Source organism: Myotis yumanensis, unplaced genomic scaffold (assembly GCF_028538775.1).
Source record: "Myotis yumanensis isolate MYYU_CA2020_CCGP unplaced genomic scaffold, mMyoYum1.0.hap1 SCAF_4, whole genome shotgun sequence".
NCBI classification, from domain to species: domain Eukaryota; kingdom Metazoa; phylum Chordata; class Mammalia; order Chiroptera; family Vespertilionidae; genus Myotis; species Myotis yumanensis.
Genome location: NW_027223755.1, coordinates 34547933 through 34567905, shown reverse-complemented (window position 1 = coordinate 34567905; position 19973 = coordinate 34547933). Strand labels below are relative to the sequence as shown.

Here is a 19973-nt window from a genome sequence, read left to right as displayed (position 1 = left end):
ATAGATAACATTGCATTTAGCAATTTTCAAAATATAGGTAAGCCTAACACTTTAGAGTATTTTTAAACTGGGAGATACTCTTTTTCCATAAAGTCAAGTCACATAAGCAAGGAAATGTACATGCAACGCAAAAAGCATTCTTTTAGCCAATAACGCAAGCTATCTTAGAATTGTCTCCCCATTACATGGAAAAAGCAATGAACCTAATCAAGTGAGGTTATCAGAGTTCCTTTAATCGAATGTAGAGTCCCACCCACACTGTCGTCTCATCAATATTCCTCAAGCCTTCCTCTTCCCCAATTACAAAGGACCAGATAACCCTGTGACTGATAGGTATGCACACAAGCTTATTTTCCACTGTTTGAAACAGAGTTAACATACCTAGAGAAGCTATTTCAATTACTGAATAAATGGAAAAGGGTTAAATGTGGAATTTAATGGAACAGGATTCAACAACATTCCCAACCACATCAGCAAGTAAACAGGCAATTTTTGAAGAAAATATGCTAGAGAAGATAAATCTTATAGAAGATAATACAGAGACAGCATTCATATATCAGAGTTATTAAAAACAAAAACAAAAACCAAACCCTGAGCAATAGCTGACATGCAGTGCCCGTTGTTAAGACAAGCACAAAGCAGAAAGGTCTCTGCCCTCACACAGCCCCTACAGCAGTGGTTCTCAACCTGTGGGTCGCGACCCCTTTGGGGGTCGAACGACCCTTTCACAGGGGTCGCCTAAGTCCATCGGAAAACACATATATAATTACATACTGTTTTTGTGATTAATCACTATGCTTTAATTATGTTCAATTTGTAACAATGAAAATACATCCTGCAGATCAGATATTTACATGACGATTCATAACAGTAGCAAAATTACAGTTATGAAGTAGCAACGAAAATAATTTTATGGTTGGGGGTCACCACCACATGAGGGACTGTATTGAAGGGTCGCGGCATTAGGAAGGCTGAGAACCACTGCCCTACAGAGTTCCCACCTCCACACCTGGGCCCATGTGCGGCAGCCTCCAGCAAGCCTGCCTTGCTTGCCTCTTCTGCTAAGTCACATGCACCACTTTTTTCATGACAAGGTTCTTGGCTCATCTATTTCAAGATGCCATCCCAACTTTCATAAACCTCTCTTGATCTTTGAAAGCCTTTATACAGGGTAGGCAAAAGTAGGTTGACAGTTGTGAGTTCACAAAAGTTACTAAAGCTGTTGTACTAATCATAGCCTGCATGTCTTTTTTCCATACGAACTGTAAACCTACTTTTGCAACCCTGTATTTCCAAGGGCTGAAATTTTCAACCAACATTTTCAAGTTAAAAAAAAAGGGGCGGGGACATATTGCTAATGGTTTGTGAATTTCATTTTTGTTAGCACAGTAAAAGTTCCGAATCACGCCATTCTTTGCACTCAGAAAAGGCATTATCATGTGTCAGCTGGGTGGGCCTGTTTACTCATGAGCCAATTTCCACATTGCCACTGTTAACACATGCACGTTAACACACAGGCACTTTACACTGCACAGTGATACATGACTAACTACCGCATAATCACCAAGTGATGCATCTTGATTCCCAAATTGAGGTGTAAACACCCTAAGAGAGAATCTACTGAGTGTTCCCTTTGCCTTCTCTCCTCAGAGCACCCTCAGAGTGGGTATTTGCTGCAAGGCAGCCTGGAACCCCACATTGGTTTCCTGAAAAAGAAACTTGTGACAAAAGGTTACCTCAGCATCAAGATTATTGGTCTTTGGCAAATTCACTAAAATCTCTTAACCACCATATTACTACTCTTTCTAGTGACTTCATTTCTAAAAAGGATTCTTTGCCTCCTTTTATTACTGACTGAGGACTAAGTAACTGGGCTGGTGCCAGTTCTGCCACCTCCTAGTGACTGACTTCAGTTTACATCTCTGTCCTTTAGATCCCTCAGCTACAAAGAGCTTAAGGACTATCCTTCTAGGAAGAGTTCCACGATTCTAAATTTAAAACATTGTTTAAAAGGTAGCAATCTTCTAATGAAAACATTAATACCCTAAAGACAGTTTTGAAGCTTTTAATACCAAAGTTCTAAGACTCCAATTACAATGCAACATGCCTGACCTGATACAGCACTAAAGGCAGTGTCTACCTCAGAATGTTGCTGTGAGTGGTTACGGTTAAATCAAGTAATGAATACAAAAATCATTTAGCTCCATGCCTGACATTCAGTCAAGCCATAAATATTAGCTGTTATTATTAATATTGAAATAATTATAATTAGAACTAGTTCTATAGATTTCTCATCAAATGTCCCAATTTCAGCATCAGCAAGTTGACAAACTGAATCTGTTTAGAAATTCCAAAGGACTTGTATGCATGCAGATAAGCATAACCAATGGACAGACAGGAGGTGGGGGGCAGCTGAGGGCATGTGCTGAGGGGTGGAAGCTGCCAGGGAAAGGACAATGGAGGAAAAAGGAGACATATGTAAAACTTCAAACAATAAATAATTTAAATTTTAAAAAAAATCATGACATGTTCACTTGGCCACTAAGCATCATAGAATAAAGAGAAAGCACAACCCAGCAACCCAGAATTTTCCTATTTAATTTTGCGTGATTCTCTCATCTTTTTGCTGAATCTTGTTTCCTGCTAAAAAAAATAATCCTATATAATAAAAGGGTAATATGCAAATTGACCAAATGGCAGAACAACTGGAATGCCTGTGGCCCCTTGCCCTGGAGGCCCCCGCCCCTGAGTAGGCACCCCCACCCCAATCAGAGGCGGGGCTGGCCGGCAAACTGCCCGCAGTCCCTCACCCTGGCCGGCCCTGACCATGGCCCCTTGCCCCAGCCAGACTGCCCCTGATGGCCCTCATCAGGGTGGGCTGGCTGGACCCCACCAGTGCACAAATTTGTGCACTGGGCCTCTAGTCTGAATATAATTCTGAATAAAGCCACCAATCAATAAAGTGAAAAAGTTTATTTGTTCTATTTAATCACTGTATGAGCATACAGTGATTAAATTGTTCATTTCTCTAAACTTCATTTTTATCTTTGATACTTAATTTGTATTCAAAAAAGACTTCAGCAACAGTTAAACCTTCCATTTTTTCCTACCTACCCTGTCCATCTGAACTGTGCCCTCACCTTCTCATCCCTTTTCTGAATCAACAATTGCCACTGTCGGCATCCTCAACTTCCTTCCCTCAAACTCCCTTCCCATCTCTTCTCTGATGGTCCATCACCATCTGGAGCCCTAGTTCCTTCATGAAGCTCCTAAAGAGATTTATCTACTCCATAGCAACCACAATTCTTCAGAACCAAACCATCTCTGGTTGTCCTACAACAGAGACCAAGAGTATAGGATGCTTGATGGATACCACTTTCCCTTCAGGATACTTAGTGGAGAATTACCTGGTATTTCTTCATTTTTTGTTGTTTTGTTTGTTTTTTCAGGCACAAAGCTTTATCATCAGTACTTTATTAAACATTATCTCCCAGAGAGGTCACCCCTGACTGTCCCATCTAAAGTCCCTTCTTTATCACAGCACACTGTTTCCTTCATAGCAGTATCACAACATTATTTATTTAATATCTGTCTCCTTCACCAGTCTTCCAGCCACAGGAGGACAGGGACTTTATTTAGTCATTCTTCAATGGAGGCCAAATATCTAGTGCAGTGTCTCATAAAACACCAAGTACTCAATATATATGCGTTGAATTAATCAATGAAATTTGGGATGTTTATGTGCTTCCACATAGTGTCAGGCTCCATGGGGGAACAACAGACATGGTCCTCCATATGGAATTATAATTTAACACCAACAATTTTGTTTGGGAAACTTATAATTGTATGGAACTTACCATCTATTTGGGAAACAAGACACAATACACTAAAAAGGCATAGTATCAATTACAAGCACCTAACAGGAAAGGAATCAGGGTTGAAAGAGATGAATGAATGGATGGATGAATGGATGGATGAAAGCAGCCACCAGAGAAAGTTACATGGACAAAGTGAGACTTGTGCTGGTCTTTGGTGGATGAATTAAATTAGGCTAGAGAACAGCTCAGATGGCATTTCCCAATGAGAGGAAGCTGACAGAGCATATGCCAAGGAAGGAGATGTGAATAAGCCTGGCCTATGCGGAAATGACACATGCAAGACTCACGCTGCTGAAGAGAACCGGCTGGGCAGCCTGGAAACAGATTATGAAATGAGAGGCCAAATTAGGAAGAGCCTTGAACACAAGAAGGAAGCCTTTCCATTCGATGCCATTGTCAAAAGAAAACCTCCACAGGGTCAGTGGGGAGAATGCTGGTGGCACTGGTTAATATCAGCCTCGTAGTTACAATCAACCAAGTAACACAAGGCTGGAGGCCAACAAAGAGGCGTCGACGGTCACAAGGGAGAAGAGAGAAGTAACAAATACTGACAACTGTGCAAGTTCCCACAATGGCCCTTTCTACTTTGGAAAAGAAGAAAAGCCAAAGGGAGAAATTATATGGTTTCAGTGGGAATAATTATAAACATGTTTTCTTTGTCACTGATGAATATATACTACATGCCTGGAGATGAGAACAATATAGTACTTACTGTTAATGACAAATGTTAAGTCCTTCTACCAACCGGTAACACTTCATACTAGGTAAATGAGGCTGGTCACAAGAAAGAACCACTGAAAACCTGTCACAGCTCTGCCCCTTTGAACAGCCACAGACGCCTATACAAACTATTCCCTAAAGACGTGCAAAAGAACAGAGCCACGTGGCCTCTCAAAGGCAGCAGGATCCACACTAACAAGGCAAAGCTCAAAATCACACGAATCCAAATGTTCAAGGCTGGTACTTAAAGCAGAGAAGCAAGCAATGGGGGTACTTGCCTAAAATAAAACAATATCTTTTCCTTAAATAAAAAAAGAACCTAAAGAAAATTAAAGGTAATATTCGTTTACGCCCAAATCCCAAAAGCTATCCTTATTACTAAAAAGAAAAATACTGGACTCTTAAGACCAATTATGACCAAAGAACTAGCTGTCAAAAGACAGAAAAACTATGTTATTATCTCTTAGGTGGCATTAAAGATTGAATTCTATTTCTTAGGCAATATGGATATTAGGTAGATAAGTGGATATTTATGGATACTCACAAATTGTTCTTTATACCTTATTCTGAAATAAACACAAAATTCTAACTGAAACTGCTTTGTCAACAAATTAGTTACGTTACTTTAGTCTTCAGACTCGGGCAATGGAGAGCAAGCAGTTTTTAAAAGCTTGAAAAATATTTAAGTGAATTTGTTAAATTATAAGATATCTTTGTCTGTAGTTAAGGAACTAAACACAAAGAAAACTACAGGAACAGGACATTTAGGAAAGTCATACTACACTGTCATTTAATCATTCATCAGTGCAAGTATTTTTGGAATACTGACTACATTCCTGGCACTGTACAGGGTGATGTGGTACAACGAACACCTCCTTCTTGCAATTAACATCCCAGCATTAGCTTTGACTGCAGTGATTCATACTGTCTTCTGGGATGGAGAAAATTCCAACCTGAAGAACCAGTTACAATATTTGTTGCATCCTGACCTTGAAACAAATAATTTAACCTCTCCAAGTCACTCACTTCCTAGCCTGAAAAAGGGATTTCCTACGGTGGTGGGGAACTGCTAAATAGCCCCCAACAATCACCATCTCCTCATATCCATGCCTTTAGGTAATGCTTCCTGCCCCTTAACTGGGGGCTGGACCTAGTGACTTGTTGCTAATGAACAGAGCCAGGCAAGTCATGGATATCACTTCCAAGATCAGGTTATGAAAAGACAGTGGCTTTTGTCTTGCCCGCCCTATGGAGACCCCACACAGCAAGGAACTGAGGGAGTTCTCTGGCCAGCAGCCTGAGAGGAACTGAGGTGCTCAGTCCAACAGCCGCCAAGAACGGAATCCCGCCAACAAGTCTGTGAATGAGCAAAGAAGTGGCTCCTCTCCCAGCTGAGGACTCAGAGGAGACGTCAGGCCTGGCTGACACTTTGAGGAGTCTAGTCGTGTGAAAACATTAAGGCACCTAGCTAACCCACAGCCAGGCTCCTGATCACCAGAATCTAGGAGGTAATAAATATTTGTTGTTTTTAAGCCACTAATTTTAGGGGAATTTTAAAAAAGCAATAGATATTTAATATAATAATATAAATGCAATTTGTAAAACAGAATATACTATATAAGGTTTTAAAAAATTATATCTTGGACAATCCTAAGTAGGGATTTTTTAAAAGTCCTTCTAAGACCTTCCTTGTCTAGAATAAAAGTAATCTGTTTATCTACTGTTATCTAATATATCTGAAATTTATCCAATTAACACATCAATAGTACCAATCATTATGAATACTATCATTAGTAGTGTTTATAAGTAAATCAACCATCAAAAAAGTAAATTAGGAGTCAATCAACCATCAAAAACATTAGAATTGAATCAACCATCAAAAAAATTTTTTGGCAAATTTTATGAAGCTATCAGTGTTATTTAGGACACAGAGGGCAAAAACATAAAGGGAGAGCAAGACTAAACATTAATATCAGACAGACTTTAGAGAGAAAAATTAGCATAAGAATATACTGAATGATAAAGGAGCAGCGTCCTAGAAAATGACAATCCTGCATCTATAGCTGCCAGACACTGCCTGGCAAAATTATAAACATACAAAGCAAAAATTCAGACTTCAATTTTTAACCCTAAATCTTTCCCAAATTACACTGTATGAGACACACTTCAAAAAATTATCAGAAGCAGATCTGCTAACAGAATTGATATTCAAAGATGCTCCCATAAGAAGTATGACTTGAGCATTTCAAAAACAGGGTTAAGAGCAATTAACATAGTGCAGATATTGTTTCAACAGGTAGCCGTGGCCAGCAGGCAACATGTTTAGTAGACTGACTCACTGGCCCCCATTGTTCCCTCCATTTAGCCACACCCTTTGCCATGAGACTGCAGGCCCCCCTCTGGAGGCAGGGTGCTTCCCCACCCAGTTACTCTGAGCTCTGCCATAGGACTTGCTGTGACCAATGAAGGGTGAACAGAAGTGACAATGTGGAGGTCCTAGGCCTAGGCTTTCCTGCACATTGTGTGGGTTAACCCAGTGATGTACTGGAGCCAGCTTATACCAGTTCAGGAAAGCTGATTAAGTCTTCAGGGATTTTACAGGTTATTGTTAAAAACATCCATTAATAAAAATTAAATTACCAGGAGTTAAAGATAAATTATATTTTAAAAGGTACTCAAAATTCATAACTTCCTAATTATTCTATGACATTTTACTGCTACATGTGCTTTTGAGGTTATCTGTTGAACCTGCGTGATGAAAAATACTATATAATGGTGTGCTACTATGCAGCTCTTCCCAGTGACGTCATACAGGTAGCCTGAAATCAGCCATGAGAGGAATACATGCACCACAGGAATGAGCGGATCTTTTCTTCTGGACAGCTGGTTAGGCTTCTATCACCAGAAGTGATTCCTGAAAGCGTCCACCCTTTCAGCTGGGGCCCTAGAAAGAACACATATGCAGCAGATCTGAGCCCAGCTCACAGCAAGGAGGCAAGTCCAGCCAGACCACAATCAGAAGCAGAGCCACTAGCTGAGCCCAGCCTTGATCAGCCAATCCACAGGCAACCAAGAGAACCCTGAGTCTGAGAACAAATCCTGATTGAATGAGCAGATTTAGGAGAGAGTTAGTTACTCAACATTATTGTGGCAATGGCTGCCTGAAACACATGGTAAATTGGGGTTTGGTCAATTAGTCTATCTGAAAAGGTGGGACAGAAAAAAAAAAGGTGAAGTGGTCTCGGCCCTGGAAGTGAGAAGCTGATGGGCACCCACAGAGAGAATAATATCAATGCCATGCTCAAAGAGTGTAATGAACCAAACTTGGGTGGTGAGCACACAATGCAATATATAGATGATATATTATAGAATTATACACTTGAAACTTATTAACCAATGTCACCCCAAAATTTAAATATTTTCCTTAGGGAGAAGGGGGGAGAGGGAGGGGAAGAGAGGGAGAGGGAAGGAGAGGGGGAGAGGGGAGAGGGGGGAGGGGGGGAGAGGGAGAGGGAGGGAGAGGGAGAGGGGGGGGAGGGGGGGGAGAGGGGGAGAGAGGGAGAGGGGGGAGAGGGAGAGGGGGGAAGAGGGGGGAGAGGGAGATGGAGAGAAACAAAAATCAGCTGTCCCCCCACATGCACCCTAGCCAAGGGCTGAACCCGCAACACGGGCATGTGCCCTGACCAGGAATCAAACCTGCCACCCATTGGCATACAAGATGACGCTCCAATCAACGGGGCCAAAGCAGCCAGGGTAATAAATTTAATTTTTAAAGAGAAGTATAGTGAAATAGCAATAGTAAGGACCAAATGTGATGTTATAGAAGGGTGGCCTGCGCAGGGAATGCAACAAGACCTTATTTAGCCCTACCTCGCACCAGGCACAGTGTCAGGCACCATGGATTCGGCAATGAAAGGAGAGATGCAGTCCACGTACTTACAGACTAGGAGAATAAACATGTAACTCTAGAGGCCATTATATAATCCATGGTGCTGAGGGGCCAGCAAAAGGCCAGTGGCAGGGTGTACAGAAGCACAGAGGAAAGGCCCCTCGGCCAGTTCATGGGATCTCTGAGCAGAGAATACTCCCAAAAATTCAACTGAAGTGATGAGGAAGGCTGCTAGAATTTAAATAAAAATAAATAAATAAATAAAAAGATCTACAGGAACAATGAGCAGGATTTGACAGGTGATTAGATCACAAGGCATCATAGCTGGCTTGGAACACCAGCTGGGCCAGGAAACAGCCCATTCTGCTCCCCCTAGATCAGGCGGGGGCTGTTCACAGGAAGAGGTCCTATTCATCTATGCAACCCCAGGCACAAAGCCTAGAGACTGCCCAACATCTGTGCTCAGACACTGATTACTGCCACTGTTCTCACCTCTCATTTGCAGCTTCATCCATTCACCTGCCAGACAACCCTGAACATGTCCCAGAAGCAAAACTCAGCAGCTCAAATTCAGTTTGCATTTCGGAAGAGCATTTATGCACAAGTACTGTCTATGCAGGAGGACATCCAAGTGGGTTAATTCAGCGTTTGGCCCAGGACTTCTAGGAAGCATTGCATCACAGAAGCAGGATCGCCCTGTGCTCCCAACCAAGGGAGAGCACACACACTTGTGGAGGACACCACTTCCTTTATAGACTTTTGAAAATCCAAAGAGTAAGCCTATTACTTACACTTACAAAGGTATGTCCAAAACCAGCCAGCTAAAACAAGCAATTTAAAGTAGAAAAATGAAATGTCAAGCTATTCTAAAATTGGCTCTTTTAATTTAAACAGTCCCAATTGGTAGTGGATGATCACAATCACAAAACAACAAGTCTTAATCTAAGATTTTTGATTCAATAATTAATTCTATAAATATGACTACCCTGCAAATAATGTAAAAACAAACTTCATTTTTGGCCACATTGTAAATCCAGCCAACTAAAGCCATTCTTACTAGATGACGATTGAAATATTGAAACACAGGAGGAAAATATATTTGACAAGGCTTTCATTTAGAAATATCTCGGGGTACAGTTCAATCGAGCATGAGTCTGTCCTTCTGAGATTGTTAGCCTGCAATGAAATATTAAAATTAATAGGCCCATTCTCTTCAGAGACTTGGATAAAAAATAAATTATATATATAAAAAAAAAACTCAGTAGAAATGCCAGACAGGATAGAATCATTTAATTAAAAAAAAAAAAGTAAGTTAAATCACTAAGCCATTACTGTCTTTTTCTGCTACTGTTAAATATGCACCTAAGGCATTTCTGGCATAAAATCTAAAATATAAGCTGTGGGAGACACATAAAATAGGCACCCCATTTCATTTTCCTGCTACGGCTCAACTTCACCCATGAGCATCCTGTGCACTTGATTCTTTTTCACCAAATATTTCTTTCTGCAGCAGAATCTCTGCCATGCCAAGTTAAACTTTCCCAAATCTTCGTGTTCTAATCATAGCACAGCAAACTTGGGTAAAAAATAAATTAAATAAATAAAATAACTGAGTGAGGCTTCCTTAAAATGACTAGGACAAAAAGCAGCTTCTGAATTCAGATTTTTAAAAATATTATGGCCAAAGTCACCACATGGCCACAAAACCTGAAATAGCATGTAAATACTGAGTGCAACTACACACACACACATGCACACACACGCACACACACACATGCACACACTCACACACACACGCACACACTCACTGGCTACATTCACCACTCAAAGTTAGGAATTCTCGCAAATTGCAGAGTATCAATATGCAAATGATTTATCACATATCATTAAACTGCAGGTTATTAGAGGTAGGTCTAATTCCTACCTGACTCCTATATTTCTAAAGTGCAACTCAAAAACTCAGTCTTTTCCCTTATGTTTGAGACAGCAAAGGTAGAGGCATGAAAACTGAATGGTCCAGTAAATTCTCTGAATGGTTCAGTAAATTCTCAAGAAGCAATTATAGCCTGCCTGTGGCAAGAAACGCGGTAGTGTGTGAGTATATAATGGGCCTTTACTTCCTACACTTCATCCAGGGAGCCTGGAACCCATCTCCCCATGCCTCAAGAATTCTGCTTGAGCCCTAGCCAGTTTGGCTCGGTGGATAGAGCATTGGCCTGCGGACTGAAAGGTCCCAGGTTCGATTCTGGTCAAGGGCATGTACCTTGGTTGCAGGCACATCCCCAGTAGGGGGTGTGCAGGAGGCAGCTGATCGATGTTTCTCTCTCATTGATGTTTCTAACTCTCTATCTCTCTCCCTTCCTCTCTGTAAAAAATCAATAAAATATATTTTAAAAAAAAAAGAATTCTGCTTGATTCTGCAGACACTAAGTCTTCAATCAAACTGCAAATAACTTGGGCCAGTTATATTGGATTATTCAAATCATTTTTTCCTTATTTAAAACAATGCAAATATTACAGATAATTTTTCTTTTAAGAATTAGTTGATCTACGCAAAACATTGGATGATAACTTTCAACCTTCAGTATATGGTAAACACATACATAGCTCTTGTTCCTATTGGTTTTTTATTCAATATCTTTAGTCATTTGGTAAAAGCATCCTACCAGATGTTTTGAAATTAATTCTTTAGATGTTGGATTCAAGGACAGACACAGGGCAGCCACTTGGGAGTGGGAGGAAGGAGTGAACCAGAGGCCAAAATATGCAGTTTTAAATAACCATTTCTTTAAAGATTTTATAATTTGTTATGGGAGGACAAAATATTTCAATGATGTCTCCATCAGTGATCCTGGAGCCAACTTTTGAAAAACGCCCAAGTTTTTCAGAAGAGAATGGGACATAGGTTATGAACAGGCAGCTTACTTGGCCAGCGATTCTGTATATGAAGGTGATTTGGAAATTTGTTCATGAAGCCCTGACATTCATAATCCCAGATTTTAGTCCTACAATGGCAGTTACATGCACTGGGAAAGCCAATCGGTGTTACACTCCATTTGGAAGCATGGGGCAAAGCTCCATGCTTGAAATTCACAGCAATGACTTAGACAAATAGCTAAGTTGGACACCTTATTTAAAGGTTATTTTGAGTCATTTAAATTTTCGGTCACATTGATAACAATAGGCTTTTAAAAGTTATAGGCTGCAAGCCTGGGCATTGCAAAGAAACATAACGGAGACCTGGAGCCTGACATGCACTTCTGTCAGCTCAGGTAGCTGCTTGGGGCTATAGCATTCTTGAGTTAGTGAGCTGTATTCCACAGTCGTGATAAATGGTTTCATAAAGTGCTCGTGGCACATCTGACATCATCCCCCACTGAAGCTGAGGAGTAAGTGAGACATGAATTAGAGTTAAATGGAAAATAAAGGGTACAATGATTTTCTAATACTTGGTGTTAAAACAGATTAATAAAGAAATTAATAGTATCTCTATGAACAAAGATAATGAATGCTGTATTCTTCCCTAAAATAATAATAATAGCTTTCTGGAAAAATTACATTAGATTTGCACATTATCACCATGTTTTTGTTATTCCTACATGAGCAAAAATGACAAGTTAAGTAGCCACAGAATGTCACTTTTTAAAAGCTAGCAACTGAAAGGAATTTTTAGCACTTAGAGAAGCTCAAAGCTCAGCAAGAAAGAATTAAAATAAGAGTCTATAATTGAGATTTAAAATATATGTTGCTGTCACAATTCAATTTCTGATGTCTACTATAACCAGTGGCATCCCTTATTAAAAGTAGAGCTCTGAAAACAATCAAAATGATTTATCACAAAATATTTTTAAGTATATCCTTTATCAATGATAAAGTTTCCTCAACCAGTTATCTGACTGAATGACAAAAAGAAGGGTTTATAACATTTATCCACTGCACATTGTAGAGGGAATGATATGAAACAATTGGGGGTGGAGGAGACGTACAAAAAAAGGACATTGTTTCCATTGTTAGAAAATGCCTTATAATTGCCTATGCTATCAATCTTCATTCCAGAACATTTTAGCCTGTTATAGTAAAATCAGAGTACGAGCAATATGGAACAAAAGGTACAACTATTTTAAGTCTTACATGAATAAAGAAAATATTTCTCTGTAAAATGTTTTAAAACTACCAGGTAAAGATGGAAAATTTTCAAACCTGGGAAGAATATCCTACCAAAGGAACAGGAAAGAGAAAGAAATGTGAAATTAACTAGAATTTAAAGGACAAAATAAGTTTTCAATGTTTGAAAAGTAAAAATTCAAAATAAAATTACAAACTCTGTCAGAGAATTCCAAGCAGTTCAAAATGGCTTATTATTATAAAGGCATATAACTTCAGCTTTAATTTGCCTTTCCTTCTTTTAATAACAAACAGGCAGCTAAGCAAATACTATAATAGTGCTTTTAAGACATTTAACTACTTGGGAGAAAAAACTATGTTAAATAAAGTCTCTCTTTACATGCAGGCATTCTCTAAATTAGTTAAACCATTAAAACAACTTCTCTAACCATGTCCCACCAGTTGTGAATGGTGAACATATGTAGTTGATAAAAAAACAAATATTTTATAACTCTAGACTGCCCACCACTACCACCTCCCTGAAGCCCCAGCTCAGTTTTTATCTCATTAAAACAGAAATTGCTAGATCATATGGTGGTTCTAGTTTATATTTTTTGGGAAACTCCATACTATTTTCCATAATGGCTGTACCAATTTACAATCCCACCAACAGTGTAAGAGGGTTCCCTTTTCTCCACATCCTCTCCAACATGCTATTTTTTATCTTCTCGGTAACAGTCACCTTAACAGGGCCTTCCGGACGTGCTGCAGAAGAAGGCATTGTTATCACAGGAGATGACAGCTCCGTGCCCCTGGAGGCCTTCCAGTGGAACAAGGAGGAGAGACGAAAGATAGTGACAGTGGTGATCCTAACCTAGGCTAATGTGTGTTAGTGTCTGAGTTTTTAACAAAAAATGTTTTAAAAGTAAAAAAAAAAAAAATAGGTAAAAGGTTATAGAATAAGGATATAAAAATATTTTTGAGCCGCAATACAATGTGTTTGTGTTTTAAACTAAGTTTTGTTACAAAAGAGTCAAAACGTTTTTTTAAAAATTTCAAGTTTGTAGAGCAAGAGTTACAGTAAGCTAAGGTTAATTTATTATCAAAGAATACTTTTTTATAAATTTAGTGTAGCCTTAGTGTGCAGTGTTTATGAAGTCTACAGTTGTGTACAGGAATATTCTAGGCCTTTACATCACTCACCACTCACTCACTGACTCACCAGAGCAGCTTCTAGTCCTGCGATCTACAGTCATGGTTGGTGCTCCATACAGGTGTACCGGTTTTTATCTTTTGTACTGCATTTTTACTGTGCCTTTCCTATGTTTAGATATACAAATACTTACCATTAGGTTATCATTTCCTACAGAATTCAGTACAGTAACACACTGTCCAGGCTTGTCGCCTAGGAGCAACAGGCTGTAGCATATAGCCTAGGTGTGTAGTAGTCTGTCCAGCGGTCACCACTGGTGGTCTGTGAGGTCCAAAAGGTTGGCGACTGCTGGCTAGGTTTGTGTGCGTGCACGGTGCTGTTCACACAATGACAAAATTGCCTAATGAGGCATTTCTCAGAACATATCCCCGCTATTAAGAAATGCATAACTGTAAAAAATATTACAACTCTTGGTCAAAATTCATTTTCTACTTCTGAAAACTATTTGGGTCACTTCACTATGATACAAATCAAACCCTGCTCTTCTTTCCTTCCCAATAAATCCCTTAGAAACATCAGCAACAATTTAGGAATGTGAATGGATTTTCCATTTGCATTTATACTTAATGATGACTTAAACAGAAGGAAAACAGCTTCATTTTTTTGGAGACAGAGTGAACCCGGAGGAATATGTTCTTAAAAAAATTAAAAAGGAAAAACTCATTTTGACTAGTAGAACAAAAACAGAATGTCAAAAGGGAAAACCTGGTATAAAAAAGCAGCTGAAGCCAAAAACAAATGTAAAGATACAGCCTGCTGCCGTGTCTGATGGTGATAGCATATCTGAACACCAATAAATTAACACGGAAGACACTAAAACCCTTCAAATCTCCATGTTGTTTAGTTTCCGTTTTAGATTCTCACTCCTTTTAATTCCTTTTGCTGCCTTGAACTTTACATATGACTAATATTGAAATGTTCCATTTATAAAGGGCCCTTTGGTACATGAACCCCCAAACAATCCAAAGATAAAATTCAGGGGGTCATGAATGTGCAAGGACCCACATACTATGAGTGACTATAATGAAGAGGTAAAAGGTGGAAGAGCCCTGGACAGTTTGGCTCAGTGGATAGAGCATCGGCCTGCGGACTGAGGGGTCCGGGGTTAGATTCCAGTCAAGGGCACATGCAGGGGTTGCAGGCTCAATCCCAGGTGGGGGGCATGCAGGAGGCAACCAATCAATGATCCTCTCTCATCATTGATGTTTCTATCTCTCTCTCCTTCTCCCTTCCTCTCTGAAATAAAAAAAAAAAAAGTGGAAGAAACCCATCCAGTTGGGAGAAGAATTCTATAATTGACCTGTTCAGAATTTACAGCACATGGTGACAATGAAGAGGAGGCTGCCCTTTTGTCACTTTTAGTATTACTTTAAAATTCTCTCCAGACCATGCATCCCGATTTTGCCTAGACCCAGAGTGGATTGTTCCCACCACCCCTTCCTTGGAACTCTACTGCCTGGACCACCCCCGGCCTCCCAGACTGCCAATGGGCTCAGGACACGTGGAAGGTTAAAAAATCCCTGAGCAGGAGCTTCCACAAGGAAAGGCACCCTGGAAGATTCTTAGAATGAAACAGAAACAAAATCAATACAAATTTAATCAAGAAAACAGAGAAAATATGTCAATAGGCATGAAAGAAAGTTTTAAAATAAAAGCTAAAACTTTCAAGCTACAATAAAATGGCTAAATCCCCCCATTAATATATCGCTTGCTAAAATTCACAGAAAGAGCTCAGTACTCTAAAAATACACGGAACTCCTACAAATTACTAAGAAAGAGACCCAATAGAAAAATGTCAAAGGACACAGATAAGCAAGTTAGAGGGGAAAAAATAAACTGACCAGAAATATAAGACAATTTACAGCTTCACTAGTAATCAAAGAACTGCAAATTGAAACAATGTCATCTATCAGATAAACACACTTCAAGAAAAGATAATACCACTTAATATAAGTAAAAGTGTGAGAGAAATACTAATATACATTATATTGCTTTTCTGAAGAACAATGTAGCATACATATCCAACATCTTAAAAAAATATATCTACTTTGTCCCAGCAATTCAACATCTGAAAATGTATCCTAAAAGGAAGGTAACACAAGTGTGCAATAATTTACACAAAGTGTATGAATAAAACATTGTTTACAACTGTCATTCTTTTAATGAATGAAAATAATCCACACATCGGCCTGCGGACTGAGGGGTCCGGGGTTAGATTCCAGTCAAGGGCACATGCAGGGGTTGCAGGCTCAATCCCCTAAAGGAAATAAGTTAAAGTATGGTACATTCATACAATGTAAAATCATTTAAAACAAAAGTCTATTTTTTTCTGAAAATACTTTTTTCTGGACATACTTAAGATGTATTAAGTGGAAAAACTAGGCTACTAATTTGTATGTATTTTATGAACCTTTTATGAAGCCACATCTTGTTTTTTGTTTGTTTGCTTTTTTGTTTAATCCTCACCCAAGGACATGCTTAGAGAGAGGGAGAAACATCCACGTGAGAGAGAAACATCACTTGGTTGCCTTCTGTATGTGCCCTGCCTGGGAATTGAACTGGCAACCTTTTGGTGCACAGCACAAAACTCAATGAGCTACTCCAGCTGAGCACGTCTTGTTGTGCTGTTGTTTTTTTAAGTATGTATATGTACATAATATCTAGAAGGCTACCAACATTTCCACAATAGTGTCACCTCTAGGTTGCATACAAATAACTTTTATTTTTAGTCTCATTTTTTAATTTTTAATATGTTTTTACTGGTTTTTATAGAGAGAGGAAGGGAAAAGGTGAGAGAGAGAGAGAGAGAGAGAGAGAGAGGCATCCATCAGCTGCCTCCCCAATGCACCCTGACCAGGGACAACCCACAAATGGGCACATGCCCCAAACGGGGGTCAAACTGGGGACCCTTCAGTGGATGGAACGATGCTCAATTAATTGAGCCACACTGGCCACAGCTCTAATATTTTTAACAAAAATAACATGTTACTTGTATAATAAAAAGAAAATTTTTATCTTTTAAAAATGCAATTCCCATGTTAAAATGTTCTGGGTTATAGAATAAGATGAAAACTAAGCAGCCTCTTAAGTGATACACCTTTAGCTCTCTCCCGATAGAGATGGCATGCCCTTCTCTTCGGTATATATCCTGGCCATATGTCCATATTAAATAGGCAACACAGGAAAGCTATACCCCAGGTTCTACTAGCAACTATAATCTCATTGTCATAACCACTGAATACTTATCAAACGCTGGTTGAAACAAAGTAAGGTTATGGAATCCACATTTTCTTTTGGATTCTGCGTCTACAATAGGCCAGATCAGCAGAGACGCAATCTGGCCCCAACCACCACCACCACTACTGGGTATCAAACCTACTGCCCCTTAGAAGCTTGCTCTTCCTGGATTCGCTTCCATGGACATCCATCAGTCTATACTGTGGCATTCTGTCATAAACATGCCTATAAAATTCATCATGGTGTCTGCTGTAAGGGAGGGGAATCGCTACTACTCCTGGGATGAATCCTTGCCTGGGCTTAGATCGGTAGTATTTCTTCTGACTAATCCGTCTACCTTTACCTTATGACTGTGGTTTCTAACCTTGGGGTCTGATCACACAGGCCCCTGAGAATCTGATGAAAGCCACAGCTCCTCTCTGCACATGCACACCTTCCACTTTACAAACAATCTCAAGGACTTCAGATACATCTTCTCATAATCCGGGTTGAGAACTCCCATCTTATGGCCCAAGTTTCCTTCTCACAAGTCTCCATTCACATGGGCTTCGAGAAAGTTTCACTTCCCATATAATTCACTTCTTTAACAAATACACTGTTTGTTTTGTTTGTTTGTTTTTTAATATATTTTATTGATTTTTCACAGAGAGGAAGGGAGAGGGATAGAGAGTTAGAAACATTGATCAGCTGCCTCCTGCACACCGCCCACTGGGGATGTGCCCACAACCAAGGTACATGCCCTTGATGGGAATCGAACCTGGGACCCTTCAGTCCACAGGCCGATGCTCTATCCACTGAGCCAAACCGGTCAGGGCTACACTGTTCGTTTTGACATGCATTCTGCAATACTTGCATACCTGGTTCCACTTTACATTTGTGTACTAATTTCTACCCCAAACTTTTCATGTATTGTTTTGCTGAAGTTCACATATCCTGGGATATTAATCTGTGGGGGAAGAGACAAAGCTAAGGAGAAGAGTATAAACAACAAACCATCATGCTAATTTCAAAACCTAGTCATTAGTGTGATACTTACTGGTGTCACTGATCACATATTTCTAGTTCTCTCCTTCTCCAGGCACAGAGCAGCACTGCACTTCCTGGTTGTAGGGCACGTAACAAGTACCAGCCAAGTTGTGAGCAGAAGTGACAGTGCCGTTTCCAGGGCAGCACATTTAACTGCCGATGGAAATCCCCAGAGTCCTTTCCCTCTGGCACCGTTCCCAGCAAGGTTAGACAGGGAGGCTGCTAGGGTAGCCCAGTTCCCTAGGTGACCACGACGCCCCTGTGGACCTGCGATGGACAGGTATCATGATGGTGTGTTATGCCAGGAAAATGTGGTGGTGTTTGTATCTGCAGTACAGCCTAGCCGATGTGGATCGATGGACCTGTGTACAAAAATGAGACACTGTACTCTTCTCTCACTGGTGAACCTAGACCCTCAGCTTTTCAAAGTAAACACTGGGATGACAGGGTTGGGTCTGGAGGCTGACTTGGAGTTCAGTGCTTCGGAAATGACCCAGATGGGACACTGATAGGGCAGGACCAGCAGGTGCTGGGGACAGGGAGCACCGAGGGCTATCCCAGGGCAGGGAAGCAGAGAGGCTCCGCTTGGTTTACCTGCGCATTCACACAGGGGGTGAGGCAGCTGCACCCAGGGGGCAAACACCTTCCACCGGGCATTGCTGATCATGCTCAGGAGACTGCAGTGAATGTGCTTCCACAGGCACTAGGGCCTCTTACAATTATTTTTCCCTGGTTATGTCCCCAAAATCACTTAAAGCAGTGCATGAAATGTGTGCATTTTTCTACTATGAAGAAGATGAAGTTAAGGGGGAAAATGGACAATTTTTTTTTTTTTTAGGTTTTAAAAAGATGAGGCTGAAACAGTTTAAGTTTTTAAAAAAATAAATAAAAACATATGATTTAAGGTTCTGTGCTCTATAGATAGGTAGGCCAGAAATTAGGCTTTTTAGCATGTTCATAGGCAGCATGGGAAAGAAATAGGCTCCACTGCATGAAAAACAATGTTCCTCAGAACAAACAAACTGCTTACTCAGCTCTCAGGGGAAACTTCTCCCCTGTGTCTTCCTAACAGGAGACTGTGTAACAGGATCCTCCCAGTAAAGAAAGGTTTTAGGGGACTTTTCCGGGAGTGTGCCATGGTAGAAGCTGGCGGCCTCCAAACAAGCACCATTCCGAAGAATTCATTTCAAGAGTCTAAAATCACTTCCTGGCCTTTTGGATAAGACTGACTGTCACAGGTCTAAAGCTAGGTTTTCAGGAACTCAGCCATCTGGTGAGTTGAATTGCTCCAGCAACACATTTTTAAAATATCTAAGAAATTAGATGATATGCATGTATTTAAAAAGTCAATTAAAAAACAAAGGCAGGCACCCCGGTTGCAGAAAAAAACTAACCAAGTCTCCAATAAACACTACTTGAATAGTGTTTGAATTCTATGAAACTGCTAGTATAAGTTAAGCAATAGAACTTTTAAACAAACTACCTGGATACACTATTCAGAAAAGAGATGACTAGGTTGCACACATGTGCACCTGGGGATAAAATCTATGCCAGATCGACGTAGGGGAGTATAAAATAGTTAACAGCTTCCATCTATTCAACAAACACCTTATGAGAGAGATATCCCACCCCTGCTTCACAGTAGGTCAGCTTGCTGCAAAGTCCCTGTTCAACCACTATGGTGTCTCCCAGTAATATTACCATCATATGTACTAATAATGGCATCATAAGGTTGGTATTTTTAAAATACTCCAAGCTCTCTAACACCCAGTAGGTGTACTTTACAGAAGAATAAATGCAAAGTGCTAAGGAAATAATTCTGCATTTTTTCCTAGAGCTTTCTTTAGAAAGCAATCAACAACAGAACTATCGATAGCAGCATGGCTATGCCTCAAACCTGCCTTCT

The 19973-nt window shown here is 40.1% G+C and overlaps 1 protein-coding gene across 3 annotated transcripts in view; it reads right to left on the bottom strand.

Annotated features, from left to right (window-relative positions):
- The window catches only part of MAST4 (microtubule associated serine/threonine kinase family member 4), a 514811-nt gene that overhangs the window by 461047 nt on the left and 33791 nt on the right, over nt 1-19973 (bottom strand). The window lies entirely within an intron of this gene.